Source organism: Pan paniscus, chromosome 4 (assembly GCF_029289425.2).
Source record: "Pan paniscus chromosome 4, NHGRI_mPanPan1-v2.0_pri, whole genome shotgun sequence".
NCBI classification, from domain to species: Eukaryota; Metazoa; Chordata; class Mammalia; order Primates; family Hominidae; genus Pan; species Pan paniscus.
The window spans coordinates 155,511,215-155,525,641 of record NC_073253.2 but is presented as its reverse complement, the minus strand read 5'-3'; the positions used below and the strand labels follow the sequence as shown (position 1 = coordinate 155,525,641).

At 45.9% G+C, this 14,427-nt stretch overlaps 1 pseudogene; it reads right to left on the bottom strand.

Moving 5' to 3' along the window:
- Positions 1-6,264: 6,264 nt before the first annotated feature.
- On the bottom strand, positions 6,265-13,318 carry LOC117980481 (small nuclear ribonucleoprotein E-like; annotated as a pseudogene).
- Positions 13,319-14,427: the final 1,109 nt, after the last annotated feature.

Genomic DNA, 14,427 nt, shown 5'->3' with positions numbered 1-14,427 from the left:
TTAATAACTGGCAACTCCATCCACCCAGGTACTCGGCTCAAAAATGTAGAAATAATTCCCTCCACCACAGTGTTGTCACGGAGGGTTTGTCTTAGTCCTAAATTAGCGGGACCTTGAATTGGCAGATGGCACCTCCTACTATAACTCCCATCTGTTGATTTCTTGATCCATGGCCCAGCTCGTGAATTTTGCTGATGTGTTTTAATCTTTCGAATATATGTGATTTTGACATTCTCCTTATTAACATCTCTATTTGTATGAACATAAAAATAAAATGTTTTTCTCAGCCAAATCTTTGAATCATATTGAAGCTTGAGGAAAATGGGCCGTGGCCTTGAGTACCTGGAACACGCTGATAAAGTTGATCCATTTGGTTGTGTGTTTCCAATTAGTCAACCACAGCTTGCAACTTGGCAGATATGAGTAACAGATGAAAAAACACTTTCTGTGTCAGCACTAATGGATAACTGAAAGCAAGTCGACAAAGATTTGGAAAATGAGGCATACATCTAAAAGAAAACCACAATATTATGAGGCTGAAATGGTACTGAAATATTACAGACACTTGGAGGAGTAAGTAAATCTTAATGTATTTAAATTGAAGAACGTGTTTGGATGTGTTTTGGGGTTTTGGCTTTTTTTTGGTTTTTTTTTTGTTTTGCATGTTGCTCATTATATAGAGTTACAAAGTGATAATCACTTTCACTCTGGCAATTATACATTTGATTTGTTTATACCATATATATATATATTATATATATATGCACATTTCTTAAGTATTATCCATGTCTTGGATTTTATTGCTCTATCTTCAAAGCCATCTCTTGTTTATAGAGATTGAGGTTTAATTGCAAGTGCTAGGCTAGAGCATGGCACTGTGGTTAATTTTGCCAGGTCTTTTTGAGGTTTAAGAGTAGTTTTAGGCTGGGTGCGGTGGCTCATGCCTGGAATCCCAGCACTTTGGGAGTCCGAGGTGGGTGGATCACAAGGTCAGGAGTTCGAGACCGGCCTGGCCAACAGAGTGAAACCCCATTTCTACTAAATACAAAAATTCGCCGGGCATGGTGGCAGGTGCCTATAATCCCAGCTGCTCAGGAGGCTGAGGCAGGAGAATCGCTTGGACCCGGAGGTGGAAGTGGCAATGAGCTGAGATCGCGCCACTGCACTCCAGTCTGGGTGACAGAGCCAGACTTAGTCTCAAAAAAAAAGAAGAAGAGTAGTTTTAGTATACATAGGATGAATACAGTTACTGAGCTTTTAAAATGTGCCAGGCCCTATGGTAAGTGCTTTATACGCATTACCTAAGTCCTTCTTACCCATCTGAGATCTCATGGGCCAAGATTATAATCATTCCCTTATACAAATAGCCCTTACATTCTTGCCCTTTTCTCTCATCATTCTTTCCTAGCAAAACCTTAATCCAGCCAAACCCAATCCTTCTCTTTCTTCATTCTGTGAATAAAAGTTCTCTAAAAAGGAATTTGGAGGAAACAGGCTTTATTTCAGTGAACAGTTTACAAACCAAGGGGACACAGCCTTTAGTGTAAAATGAAGATATGTTCCAGAGACAAAGAGAAGGTTTGGCTTTTTTGGGGGGGTGGGGGAGTTGTGGGGACAGGGTCTCACTCTGTCACCCAGGTCGGAGAGCAGTGGCCTGATCTCAGCTCACTGCAACCTTCTCTGGGCTCAAGATTCTCCTGCCTCAGCCTCCCAAATAGCTGAGACTACAGGCCCATGCCACCACACCCAGTTAGCTTTTTTGTGTTTTTTGTAGAGATGGGGTTTCACCATGTTACCCAGGGTGGCCTCCAACTTCTGGGCTCAAATGACCCACCCGCCTTGGCCTCCCAAAGTGCTGGGACTACAGGAGTGAGCCAGGTTTAGCTTTTATAGAAAAAGTTCCCACATAGGTTTCCAATCAAACATGTTTATGCAAACGAAGGATTCAAACTTGCTTAGTTCTGAATTGTTGATACAGCTGAGTTCTGCTTGATTGATACAGCTGAGCCCTGATTGGCTGAAGTAGGTGAGCTCTGGTTGGTTGAGGTGAGCCCTGAAAGTCCCAAAATTAAACAGAGGTGAGGGGTGTTTGCAGAACTCAGAGTATGTGTGTGATCTGTAGTCAGCAAATGGTCATTTGGCTCTATTTTAAATTTAGGCCCGGTTAGCCACTCAGGATCTATCTTGAAGGATTGGTTCTTTCAGGTTCACATTTGTTCACAATTCACTCATTTCCAACTAAATATTAAGAAGAACATGTAACTGTGCTGATTGGGCCTACTTTCAATTCATGCCTACAAATCTCCAATGGCACAAAATGTAACCTGGCAACATTTTGTTGGAAGGAGCTCTACCAGCTCCTTCCCAACCCCCGACATTCTCAATGCAACGTCCCTGAGGTGGGAGTCAACATGGTTGGCTCAAGGAGCAGAGTAACAGGAAGAGAGTGGCAGGTGATGACCTCAGAAAGGTTACAAGCACCCACATCATGTAGGGCCCTGCAGAACATGGTAAGCACTTGGCTTTTATGCTGAGTGAGACGTGAAATAATTGGAGGGCTTTGAGCAGATGCGCGATGAAATCTGGTTTCAATTATAACAGCATTCCTCCAGCTACTATTTGAGAATAGACTGTGAGGGGCAATGACAAAAGAGGGAGACAGGAGATTAGTTTAATAATCCCAGCAGCCAAGTTCGGTGGCTTACACCTGTAATCCCAGCACTTTGGGAGGCGAGGCGAGACAGAAGGATCTTTTCAGCCCAGGAGTTCAAGACCAGCCTGGGCAACATGGTGAAAACCTGTCTCTACACCCTAAAAAAAAAAAAAAAAAAAAAAAATCAGAAATTTGCCAGGCATGGTGGTACGTGCCCGTAGCCCCAGCTACTCAGAAGGCTGAGGTGGGAGGATTGCTTGAGCCCAGGAGGCAGAGGCTGCAGTAGTCCATGATCGTGCCACTGCTCTCCAAGCTGGGCAACAGAGCTAGACCCTGTCAAAAAAAAAAAGAAAAGAAAAGAAAAAGAAGGAAGGAAGGGAGGGAGGGAGGGAAAAAAAAATCCCAGCAAGGGATGATGGGAGCTTGGCCCCAAGTGGTTGCAGGAAAGAGGTAAGAAACAATGTAATTTTGGCCGTCTTTGGAGATAGAGCCAACAGGTTTCACTGAGTATTTGGATGTGGCCTGTGACGGAAAGTGAAGGGTCAACACTGACATAAAGGTTTTTGCCTGAGCAACTTTAAGGCTGGAATTGCCCTTCACCAGGATGGGAAACACTGCTCCTGGGAGGAGTGGGAGGAGCAGGCTCTGTGGATGGGAGCAGGAGGTGAGTAAATAGAGTTTGTTTTGAGAAACATTGTGTCAGAGATGTCTATAAAACATCTGTGTAAGTTTCCTAGAGCTGCCATAACAGATTACCACAAACTGTGGCTTAAAACAACAGAAATGGATTCTCCCACAGTTCTGGAACCCAGAGTCTGACATCTACATGTCAGCAGCAGGGCCGCGCTTACTCTGAAGGATCTTGGTTGGACTCTGTTCCTTGCCTCTTCCAGCTTCTGGTGGCCATCAGCATTCCTTGACTTGTGGCTGCATTGCTGCAGTCTCTGCCTCCTTGGTCACACAGCCTTCTCCTCTTCTGAGTGGTTCTCCTCTCTTTGCGTCTTATAAGAACACTTCTATTTGACTTAGGGACCCTCTTAGAGATCTTCTCACCTCAAGATCCTTAATTACATCTGCAAAGACCCTTTTTCCAAATAAGGCCACATTCACAGGTTCCAGACATTTGATGTAGACATATTCTTTTGAGGACTGTCATCAACAACTAAGTTGAGATGGCAAATGGGTAGTTGAATGTATGAGTCTGGAGTTCAGAGAAGAGGTCTGGACTGACGATATAAATTTAGAAGTCCTCAGTCTATAGATGGCTTTTAAGCCATGGTTCTAGAGAGATCACAAGGGGGAAGAATTCAAATAAAGAAGGGGAGAGTCTGAAGACTGAGCCCTGGGACACTCTGGTATTTGGATTGTGGACGATGAGGAGGACTGAAAAGTAAGTGGTTGCTACAGAGCTAGAAGAGAATCAAGAGACTGTGACGCTGGAAACCAAAGATACTGTTACAAAGAGCAAGGGGTATGGGTGTAGTGGCTCATGCCTGTAATTCTAGCACTTTGGGAAGCTGAAGCGGGAGGATCACTTGAAGCCAGGAATTTGAGAATGGCTTGGACAACAAAGCAAAACATTGTTTCTACAAAAAAAAAAAAAAAATTCAAAAAAAAAAATTAGACATGATGGCATTTGTCTATAGTCCCAGCTATCTGAGAGGCTGAGGCAGGAGGATCTCTTGAGCCCAGGAGTTCAAAGGCTGCAGCGAGCTATGATCACGCCACTGCACTCCAGCTTGGGCAACAGAGACCCCATCTCAAAAAAAAGAGAAAGAAAGAAAGACGAAGGAATGATCAACCATATCAGATGATGCAGACTAAGTGTTGACCATTGGCTTTAGCAAGATGAGATCAGAGACCTTGAAAGAGCATTTTGGGTGGAGGAATGGAGGCAAAACATGCCCAGGCAAGAGACAATAGGAAGCTGTACTCTAGCAACTTTCTTGTGGATTCTTTGGGATTTTCTGTATATAAAAATATATAAATTCTATATATCCAGGTATATAAAAATATAGATATATAAATAGATCATAAACTATATAGTCTATATTATATATAAACAGATATATTAAAATGTAATTTTTCTTTTAGATGGAGTCTCACTCTCTTGCCCAGGCTGGAGTACAGTGGCATGATCTCTGCTCACTGCAACCTCTGCCTGCCAGGTTCAAGTGATTCTCCTGCCTCAGCCTCCCCAGTAGCTGGGATTACAGGCGCATGCCACCACACCTGACTAATTGCTGTATTTTTAGTAGAGATGGGATTTCACCATGTTGGCCAGGCTGGTCTCGAACTTCTGACCTCAAGTGATCTGCCCACCTTGGCCTCCCAAAGTACTGGGATTAGAGGCGTGAGCCACTGTGCCCGGCCAAAATGTATAATCTATATATAAAACATTAGGACACAGTGGTGATGGTTGCACAACAGTGTGAATGTAATTAATGTCACTGAACTGTACAGCAGCACCGCCTGGGCAGTTGTTGGAAAGGCTCATCATCAGCCCACATTTTCTTGTCATGGATTTGGAAGCCCAGAGAATGGGGTCCAGCCACCTGTTCTTAACAAACCCTCCAGGTGGATCTGATGCCAGGTCTCATGTGAGAAGGCTGGCCAAAGGAATTGTGGGAGAAATGCTCGACAACAGCGGTGTGTGAAGTTCATGGATCCCGAGAGGCCAGTGTAGTGGTCCTGAGTATCAATTCTGGGGCTGAATTGCCGGTTCTGTTCTAATTCCTCCACCCAGCTGTGTGATCTTGGACAAGTCTCTTAACCTTTCTGTGCTTCAGTTTTCTCATCTTGAAATGAGGATGATAATAGTAGTATCTCATAAGGTTGCCGTGAGGATTAAATGACTTACTGTATGTCAAGCACCTATAATGGTACCTTGCCCATGGAGAGCACTATGAGAATAGCTATTGTGATTGATTTAAAGTGAGGCCATCGGCATGGATTTGTATCATTTTATTGTGCCCTCTGGTTGCGCAGGTGCTGAGTAGGTGGAATGTTGCCTTTGATAAGGGCTGGGTTTTTGCTGGGTAAAAATCATGAATCGAGAGTAGGCAGCCTAGTGGAGATTGTGTACAACCAAAGGATTTAATGGTGAGCCATGGAATCTGCACTGTGTGTAGCACGGGCATGACAGCGGTGGGCGAGGCAGTGAAAAGGTGGAGGGATCAATGGATGGAGGACCCAATGGAGTAGGGTGGTTGCTGAAGTTGGGGTGCCTGAGGGGTGAGCTGACAAGACAGGGTTGTTGGTCACAGCATGCGATTCCTGAAATGGATGGTTTGCAATTATTCGTAACAACAGAGTCTGAGTTTTGGCCACAGAGTAAGTGGCTGAGTTAGGGTGGAGAATACGATTGTTGGAGAGGACTTTAAGGAACTGAAAAACCTGGGTCTTGGATGAATCATCTACCAAGACAGCAAAATCACCAAGAATTCTGATGAAGCAATGTTGGAATTGCAACAGCAAGGCACCGACTCAGCTCTTCTAGGAGTGAGGGGAAAACCCTGGGGGTCCACAGGAGACAGGGGCAAGATGGACTAGTCTGATGATGTGAATAGCTAAGCTAGGGGGCGTAGAGAAGGGAAGGAGAGTGGCTTGGGTGTGGTGATGGGGAGCAGGGGTCACCAGCTTCCGCTTGGTCCTCTTGGTACAAGGGGAGAGGGACAGAAAACAACTCCACCTAAGGGGATTATAGTGGAAGCTTGTTCTCTTAGCTAGAGGGAAAATAGAAAGGGATTTTTTTTTTGGAGACAGGGTCTCACTCTGTTACCCAGGCTGGAGTGCAGTGTCGTGATCATGGGTGACTGCAGCCTTGACCTCCTAGGCTCAAACAATCCTTCTACCTCAGCCTTCTGAGTAGCTGGGACTACAGGTGCACACTGCCATGCCTGGCTACTTTTTAAAAAAATTTTTGGGCTGGGCACGGTGGCTCATGCCTGTAATCCCAGCACTTTGGGAGGCTGAAGTGGGCAGATAACGAGGTCAGGAGATCAAGACCATCCAGGCTAACACGGTGAAACCCCATCTCTACTAAAATATACAAAAAAATTAGCCGGGCGTGGTGGCGGGTGCCTGTAGTCCTAGCTACTCGGGAGGCGGAGGCAGGAGAATGGCATGAACCTGGGAGGCGGAGCTTGCAATGAGCCGAGAGTGTGCCACTGCACTCCAGCCTGGGCAACACAGCGCTCAAAAAAAAAAAAAAAAAATTTGTAGAGACTGGGTAGTCATATGTTGGCCAGGCCAGTCTCAAACTCCTGAACTCAAGCAATCCTGCTGTTTTGGCATACCAAAGTGCTGGGATTACAGGTGTGAGCCACCATGCCCAGCGGAGGAAGAGAATCATTGATGAGGTTGATGGTCTTAATTCACTGATCCACTTCTATGCCTGGCACTCAGCTGGGCACTGCGATGGAGAAGAAAAGTGTAAGATATTTCTGCCATCATGGACTTTATGCTCCACCCAGGAGACAGAGAGTAAACAAGATTTTAAAAGCCAAATACGTAGTCTATTAGATAGTGCTAAGGACTAGGAGAAAAAAAAAAGCAGAGAAGACATATGGAAGGGTCAGTAGTTGAAACTATAATAGGTGGCTGGGAAAAGCCCCCCTGCTAAGATGACATGGAGTAAAAACTTGAAGGATATTGGAGAGCTGGCTGTACAGATATGTGGGGCTGGGAGGAACAGCAAGTGCGGAGGCCCTGAGGTGGGAGCATGCCCAGAATGTCTGAGGACAAGCAAGAGGCCAGTGTGGTGGGAGCAGGTGGACAGGGTGGGGACCGTGGGAGAAGATGAGGTCAGACAGGGTAACAAAGGTGTAGGCAGATCACACAGGGCCCTGTAGGTATAGGCCTTTACTCTGAGTGAGATGAAGAATCATTGAGGGGTTTTGGGCAAAGGAAGAATGTGAATTGCATTTTGATGGAGTCATTCTGGCTGGGCAAAGTTGGGGAGAGGGGCAAGGGCAGATGTAAGGCGACTGGTTAGGGAGCTTTTGCCACTATCCAGTGGAGAGTTGGTGGCAGCTTGGACCAGGGAAGTCGTGGGGCCTGGTTTTAAGGCCAGATGGCCAGCGTGTCCTCAATAAAAGAAAGCAGGCAGCATGTGTGGGTACAGGTGCAGTAAGAGGAGGCAGAGGTGTGGTGTGGGAGCTTGTGGAAGTTCCTCTGATTTTTCCTATTTTCTTAGTGTATAAGGAAGCTAGCTGAATGTGAGGAGGGGTGAGGAAGTATTAGACGTCAGCAGGGAGAAGAGATGGCATGAAATATTCATCTTGGAGAGAGGGAGGGGAAACAGATTCTAGCAATGGTATATACTGGGGCCCATGCATCAGACTCACCAGAGGCTTGGTTAAAGTAGAGTGCTGGGCCCACCCCCAGAGTATTATGATTGAGTAGGTCTAACATGGGGTCTGAGAATTTGCATTTCTAACAAGTTCCCAGATGATGCTGATGCTGCTGGTTCAGGGACCATCCTTGAGACCCACCAGACAAGAGAAATATAGTAGGCTTGCTCAGCCAAATGGAAAACCCATTTGTGCTTAATGATGGTGACTTCACTGGAAGGCCATTAGTATGGCTGTGTTTCTGTCCCATCACGGTCAGTGCACAGGATCTGGTGCAGAACAGGCAGCTGTATTGAACCTGGGTTGAAGGTTGACCGAGTGGATGCTGCAAGTTATGAGAAAGTCAAGAGGGTTAAGGGTAGATGCAAATGATTGATTCCACTGATTGACTTTGGAATGGAATCTGGAAAAGGTGAGAAGAGAGGAGGTGAGACAGCAGAGAGGAGATAAGATCCAGGGCTTCGGGCTGGGCATGGTGGCTCACGCCTGTAATCCCAGGACTTTGGGAGGCAGAGGCAGGCAGATCATGAGATCAGGAGATCAAGACCATCCTGGCTAACACAGTGAAACCCTGTCTCTACTAAAAATACAAAAAAATTAGCCAGGCGTGGTGGCGGGCACCTGTAGTCCCAGCTACTTGGGAGGCTGAGGCAGGAGAATGGTGTGAACCTGGGAGGCGGAGCTTGCAGTGAGCCAAGATCGCGCCACCGCACTCCAGCCTGGGCGACAGAGCAAGACTCCATCTCACAAAAAAAAAAAAAAGAAAAAAAGAAAAGAAAAGATTCAGGGCTTCAAGGATAACTGGGGTCTGGGTCGTAGTGAGGGTGAGCTGGAAAGATGGCAAGTGATAAGTGGTGAGTGGTCGAGGAGTTATTGGATGCTGAGACCATGGATGGTGCGAGACCATCACAAGGAACAGCTGAGGTGAGATGGAAGACAGGGGATTAGAGGACAGGGGATCAGACTCTCAGAAGGTCCCTCTATCTGTTTGGATATTGAAAACACTGAGAATTAAGACAGGAGCAGTGGGCTGGGCACAGTGGCTCACGCCTATAATCCCAGCACTTTGGGAGGCCAAGGTGGGCAGATCAGAGTTCGAGACTAGCCCGGCCAACATGGTGAAACCCCATTTCTACTAAAAATACAAAAATTAGCCAGGCATGATGGCGCATGCCTGTAATCCCAGCTACTTGGGAGGCTGAGGCAGGAGAACTGCTTGAACCCAGGAGGAGGAGGTTGCAGTTAGCTGAGACCGCACCACTGCACTCCAGCCTGGGTAACAGAGGGAGACTCTGTCTCAAAAAAAAAAAAAAAAAGAAAAGAAAAGACAAGACAGGAGCAGTGTTAGAGAGAGTGATAGTGAGCCAGGAGCTAAAATCCTCAAGCAATCAGGGGTGACCTGGTGGCCAGGAGGTGCACTTTGAAGACATGAGGTTTAAAGCCTGAAGGTTTTACAGGAACAGTGATGGAGAAGAGAGTGGCAGTGACAAGGGGGAGCCGAGAGGAGAGAGGAGCCCATGACACCTTTCGGCCCATGGTGCGGAGGCGGCAGGAAGTGAACACAGCCACCACTTAAGGCAGCTGAGCTCTCAGGGAGAGCCAGGGTCTGTTCCATCTGTGGTTCTTGACCCAGTCACAAATTAGAAACACCTGGGGAGTTTTGAGAACATGCCAATACCTGGATGCCACAATCTGAAATTTTATTTAATTGGTCTGGTGAGGAGCCTGGACTTCAGGATGTTTTTAAGCCCTTGAGGTGATATGAATGCGCAGCCCAGGAATGAGAGTAAGAAGATCAAGGGGACCCTGAGAGATTTGGACCAGGGTCCAGAACAGAGTGGCAGGTTTCAGGAGACAGGGTCAGAATTGGGGACAATGGCAAGGCGGGACATGAGGATTCAAATCTGAAGGAGCAAGGGGAGACCTGAGCTTCTATAGTAACAGACATGAAGAAGGCTCAGGTGCCTCACTGTGGTCTCAAGGCAGGTCATGGTGATGAGTCTGTGTTGGAAAGAGGCAGGGGTGGGGGCCTTGCCAGGAGCAAAGAGAGGGTGGTGGTCTCTCTCCATAACCACAGTGGTGATGTGGAGGACAGCGGAGGGGTGTCCTAACAATACCTGTCTCAAAGAATGAAATGTCAACAAATTGAGTTTCAAAGATTTAATTGGCTTTTATTAGCAATTCATGAATTGGACAGATCCCATCTGCAAAATAGAAAGGTGTTCCAATGAGCTGAGCAGAGGTGGTGGGCTTTATAGGCAGAAAAAGGCTGAAGAAAGTAGAAACAAGGATCAAAAAGCAGATGGGTCATTTCCAAGTTACTTTCCTTAGAGGGTTAAAGAAGAGGCTGGGCGTAGTGGCTCACACCTGTAATCCCAGCACTTTGGGAGGCCAAGGTGGGTGGATCACGAGGTCAGGAGATCGAGATCATCCTGGCTAACACGGTGAAACCCCATCTCTACTAAAAATACAAAAAATTAGCCGGCGTGGTGGCGGGCGCCTGTAGTGCCAGCTACTCCGGAGGCTGAGGTGGGAGAATGGCGTGAACCCGGGAGGTGGAGCTTGCAGTGAGCCGAGATCATGCCGCTGCACTCCAGCCTGGGCAACAGAGCGAGACTCTGTCTCAAAAAAAAAAAAAAAGAAGAGAAGACTTCCTTATCATACTGGCTCAGGTTGATGAGCCCCTTTGGGTTGGTTGCTGTGAATCTCTTGTTTTTCAAGAAACTCTCCTGTTTCTAAGTTTAATTTGACTACATAGCACCTAGCATGAGGGACTCCATTCTGGTTTCATCTGGTCTGCTGGGGCCTAGTAGAGAGGCTCAGTCCAAAACAATGTTTTTTTGTCTCATAAATTGTTTTTAACACCTAGACCTCCAGGACTGTGGCTTGGCTCCTAGCTTCCTCTTCCCTTTACCTCCATGTCGGATTCCTCAGCCAAGGCATGGGTTCTGGTGAGGCAGGGGAGCCTAGTGGTTAGAGTACAGACTGTGGAACCAGATGGTCTTGGTTCAAATCTCTGCCCTGGGTAACCTTGGATAAGTTACTCAATCTTTCTGTGCATATAGTAGGGCCTAGTGTGTTGCCATTATTCATTTTTTCTTTTTCTTTTTTTTTTTTTTTTGAGACAGAGTCTCGCTCTGTTGCCCAGGCTGGAGTGCAGTGGCATGCTCTCGGCTCACTGCAACCTCCGCCTCCTGGGTTCAAGAGATTCTTCTCCCTCAGCCTCCTGAGTAGCTGGGACTACAGGCACCTACCACCATGCACGGCTAATTTTTTTTTTTTTTTTTTTTGTATTTTTAATAGAGACGGGGTTTCACCATATTGGTCAGGCTGGTCTTGAACTCCTGACCTCGTGATCCCAAAGAGCTGGGATTACAGGAGTAAGCCAGTAAGCCCAGTCTTTTATTTTTTTTTTAAGAGACAGGATCTTGCTGTGTTGCCCAGGCTGGTCTTGAACTCCTGAGCTCAAACGATCTTACTGCCTTGACCTCCCAAAGTGCTGGGATTATAGGCTTGAGCCACTATGCCCAGCCCGCCATTATTCTTTACAAAACATATCCCAAATCATCTATTTCTCTTCATCCGCGTTATTCCAACACCAGTCCAAGCCACCGGCATCGGCATCACTTGCCAGGAGTTCTGCAGTAGTCTCCTTAACGGGTGTCCTGTTTCTACTCACCGCCTACTCTAACTCACTCTCATGCTGCAGCCAGGGTGACATTTTGAAACTGAAGATTAATCCCTGTTCCTCCCATGTTTAAAATCTTCCCATGACTTCTCATCCATGGCATTTAGAATAAAGTCCCAAATCAATATACCTGGGTTACAGGAAAGTCCCTCATAATCTGGCCTTCCTCTTCACCTCATTTCCTCAGCCACTAAATTCCAGGTTCGCTGCCCTTTCTCTTCTTTAACATGCCACACACACTCCTGCCGTGAGCCTCTGTACCAGCTGTTCCCTCTGCAGAGTATTCATCCTCTAGCCGGGGCATGGCTGGATTCCTCCTGTCACTCAGCTCTCAATGGAGGCATTCCATGGCCCCAGTGTCAGAGGGTCTCTGATCACTCACTTTGTTCACACCTGTTTTCATTCTCTGCATGGCACTTACTACTCTTTTGTATTGTTTTTTTGTTTTTGTTTGTTTACAATTTGTTCTACTTTGGATTTCCTCCAAAGCAGACACTGAAACAGGTTTGGATACAGAGAGTTTATTTGGATAATGTTGCCAGAAAGCAGGGAAGGTGAGACAGGAAAAGTGCAAAGTCAATGTGAGGGTGTTACTAGCATCTCTCCTTACTCTGGAGCTTTATCCTGCCAGGACCTCTGACAAGGGTCATACAGAATGCCTCCCAGAGTTGTTCTTCTGAAGGACAGGGGCCATATCCTCTATCGCCAACTCCTGGCCCACCTTGTTGGGGGCTGCCTCTGGGCATTAATTCCTCCCTTCCAGGTTGTGCTTGCCTGAGAACCAAACTGGTTCCAGCTACATCGCTGCATTGGAGAAGGCTTTGGCAGCCAGAGAAGAGTCAAAACTTTCCCCTATGGCTGTGGCTGAACTCAGTGGTGGCCCAGGTGGCTGTGCAACAGGTATCAGTGGTGTCTGCTGCCTGCTCCATTTCCCCCAACATCTTCCTAAGTTAAGCTCTTCCTAAGTGGAAATGTGGCTGTTTTGCTCACTGATGCTCCCAAGAGCCTAGCACAGTGCCTGACACAAAGTAGCTATCACTAAATATTAGTTGAATGGACTCCTTTCATCAATCCAAGGGTAGGCACTGCTGTTATCCTCATTATATTCAGATGAGGAAACAAAGACTCACCCAGCTCACATAGGTGGCACAGCTGCAGTATGAGTCCAGGCAATCTGACTTTAGACTTTGAGCTTTTTTTTTTTTAATACAAACAATCCCATAGCATTTATTGCCATCTTGTAATAACATAAGGGTAATCAAAACAATATAAATAAATGTTCATATTGGACAAAAGACATCTAAAAACAAACTGTATCCATCTCAACAATTTCTCACCTCATTGATCATTTCTAGTTGGAGAAACTTCGTAGCAGAGTAATATTATGTCCTTTTAGCATGATCCAACTCAGTCGTATTCATGACTTTGTTTTAGAATGAATCTCTTCTGCATCATCTAATACAAGGTTCATACACTCATCAAAACTAATGATATAGCCTTCTATCCGCATATTCACTTGCTCATAGAGCCACACCTGAATCTGCGATCGATTTTGTAAGTTTATCTGAAGATGAGATTGATGGGCTGCACCATAACCTTCTGCACTTTCTGGCCCTGGCCATGGTATGCCGTGGTGGAATTTCACAAAGAGCACACCCACCCGCTGATTTCAAGCTTTTAACTCTAAGAACCTACTTTATCAGTAGCTGTAGTTACTGAGGACTATGATTGGAGTTGATCATTTAATTTATATTGGCAGTGTAATCGTTTTGAATATTTATTTTAGAGATTGCCTTGCCTTTATGGCATAATAGCTTTTTTTTTTTTTTTTTTTTTTTGGAGACAGAGTCTAGCTCTGTCGCCCAGGCTGGAATGCAGTGGTACAATCTTTGCTCACTGCAACCTTCACCTCCCGGGTTCAAGCGATTGTCCTGCCTCAGCCACCCAAGTAGCTAGGGTTACAGATGCGTGCCACCATGCCTGGCTAATTTTTGTATTTTTAGTAGAGACAGGGTTTCACCATATTGGCCAGGCTGGTCTCAAACTCTTGACCTCAGGTGATCCACGTGCCTCAGCCTCCTAAAGTGTTTGGATTACAGGCTTGTCCTACCACACCCCACCCGGCATAATGGCTTTCATATTGTGTTAGGATATGATCAAGAGGATTAAGAAGAATGAAAATCTCTAGTATTTCAAAGGCCTTGGAAGACAGGATAAATACTTGCAACTGGCCAGGTCTGATATGGAGTAGGAAGAGGTCCTGGAGTACGTGCACGCTCCACAGTTGATGCCTTGTAGCAGGAGTTGGCAAACTTTTCTGTAAAGGGCTGGATAGCAAATAGGCTTTCTAGGCCATAGAGTCTCTGTCTCAACTACTCACCTCTGCCACAGTAAAAGGAAAGCATCCACTGTGAATATATAAACAAATGGGTGGGGCTGTGTTCCAATCAAACTTTATTTCTAAAAACAGAGTCCAGGTCAGATTTGGCCCACAGGCTGTGGCTTGCTGACCTGTCTTTGAGGATGTAAGCTAGATCTTCTGACCTTTCAAGAGAAGATGAAAATCAGGATTTTTATGTTAAAAAAATCCCAATTCTGAAAATACAGTGTGGGCTGCCAGTTTGCTTGCTTATATTGCCTCAAATATGTGTATACTTTTGTTCAGTAAATAGGACATAAATATCAACAACCATAATACCCATGGCATGTGGAAAATACTGTAGTTCAAAAGA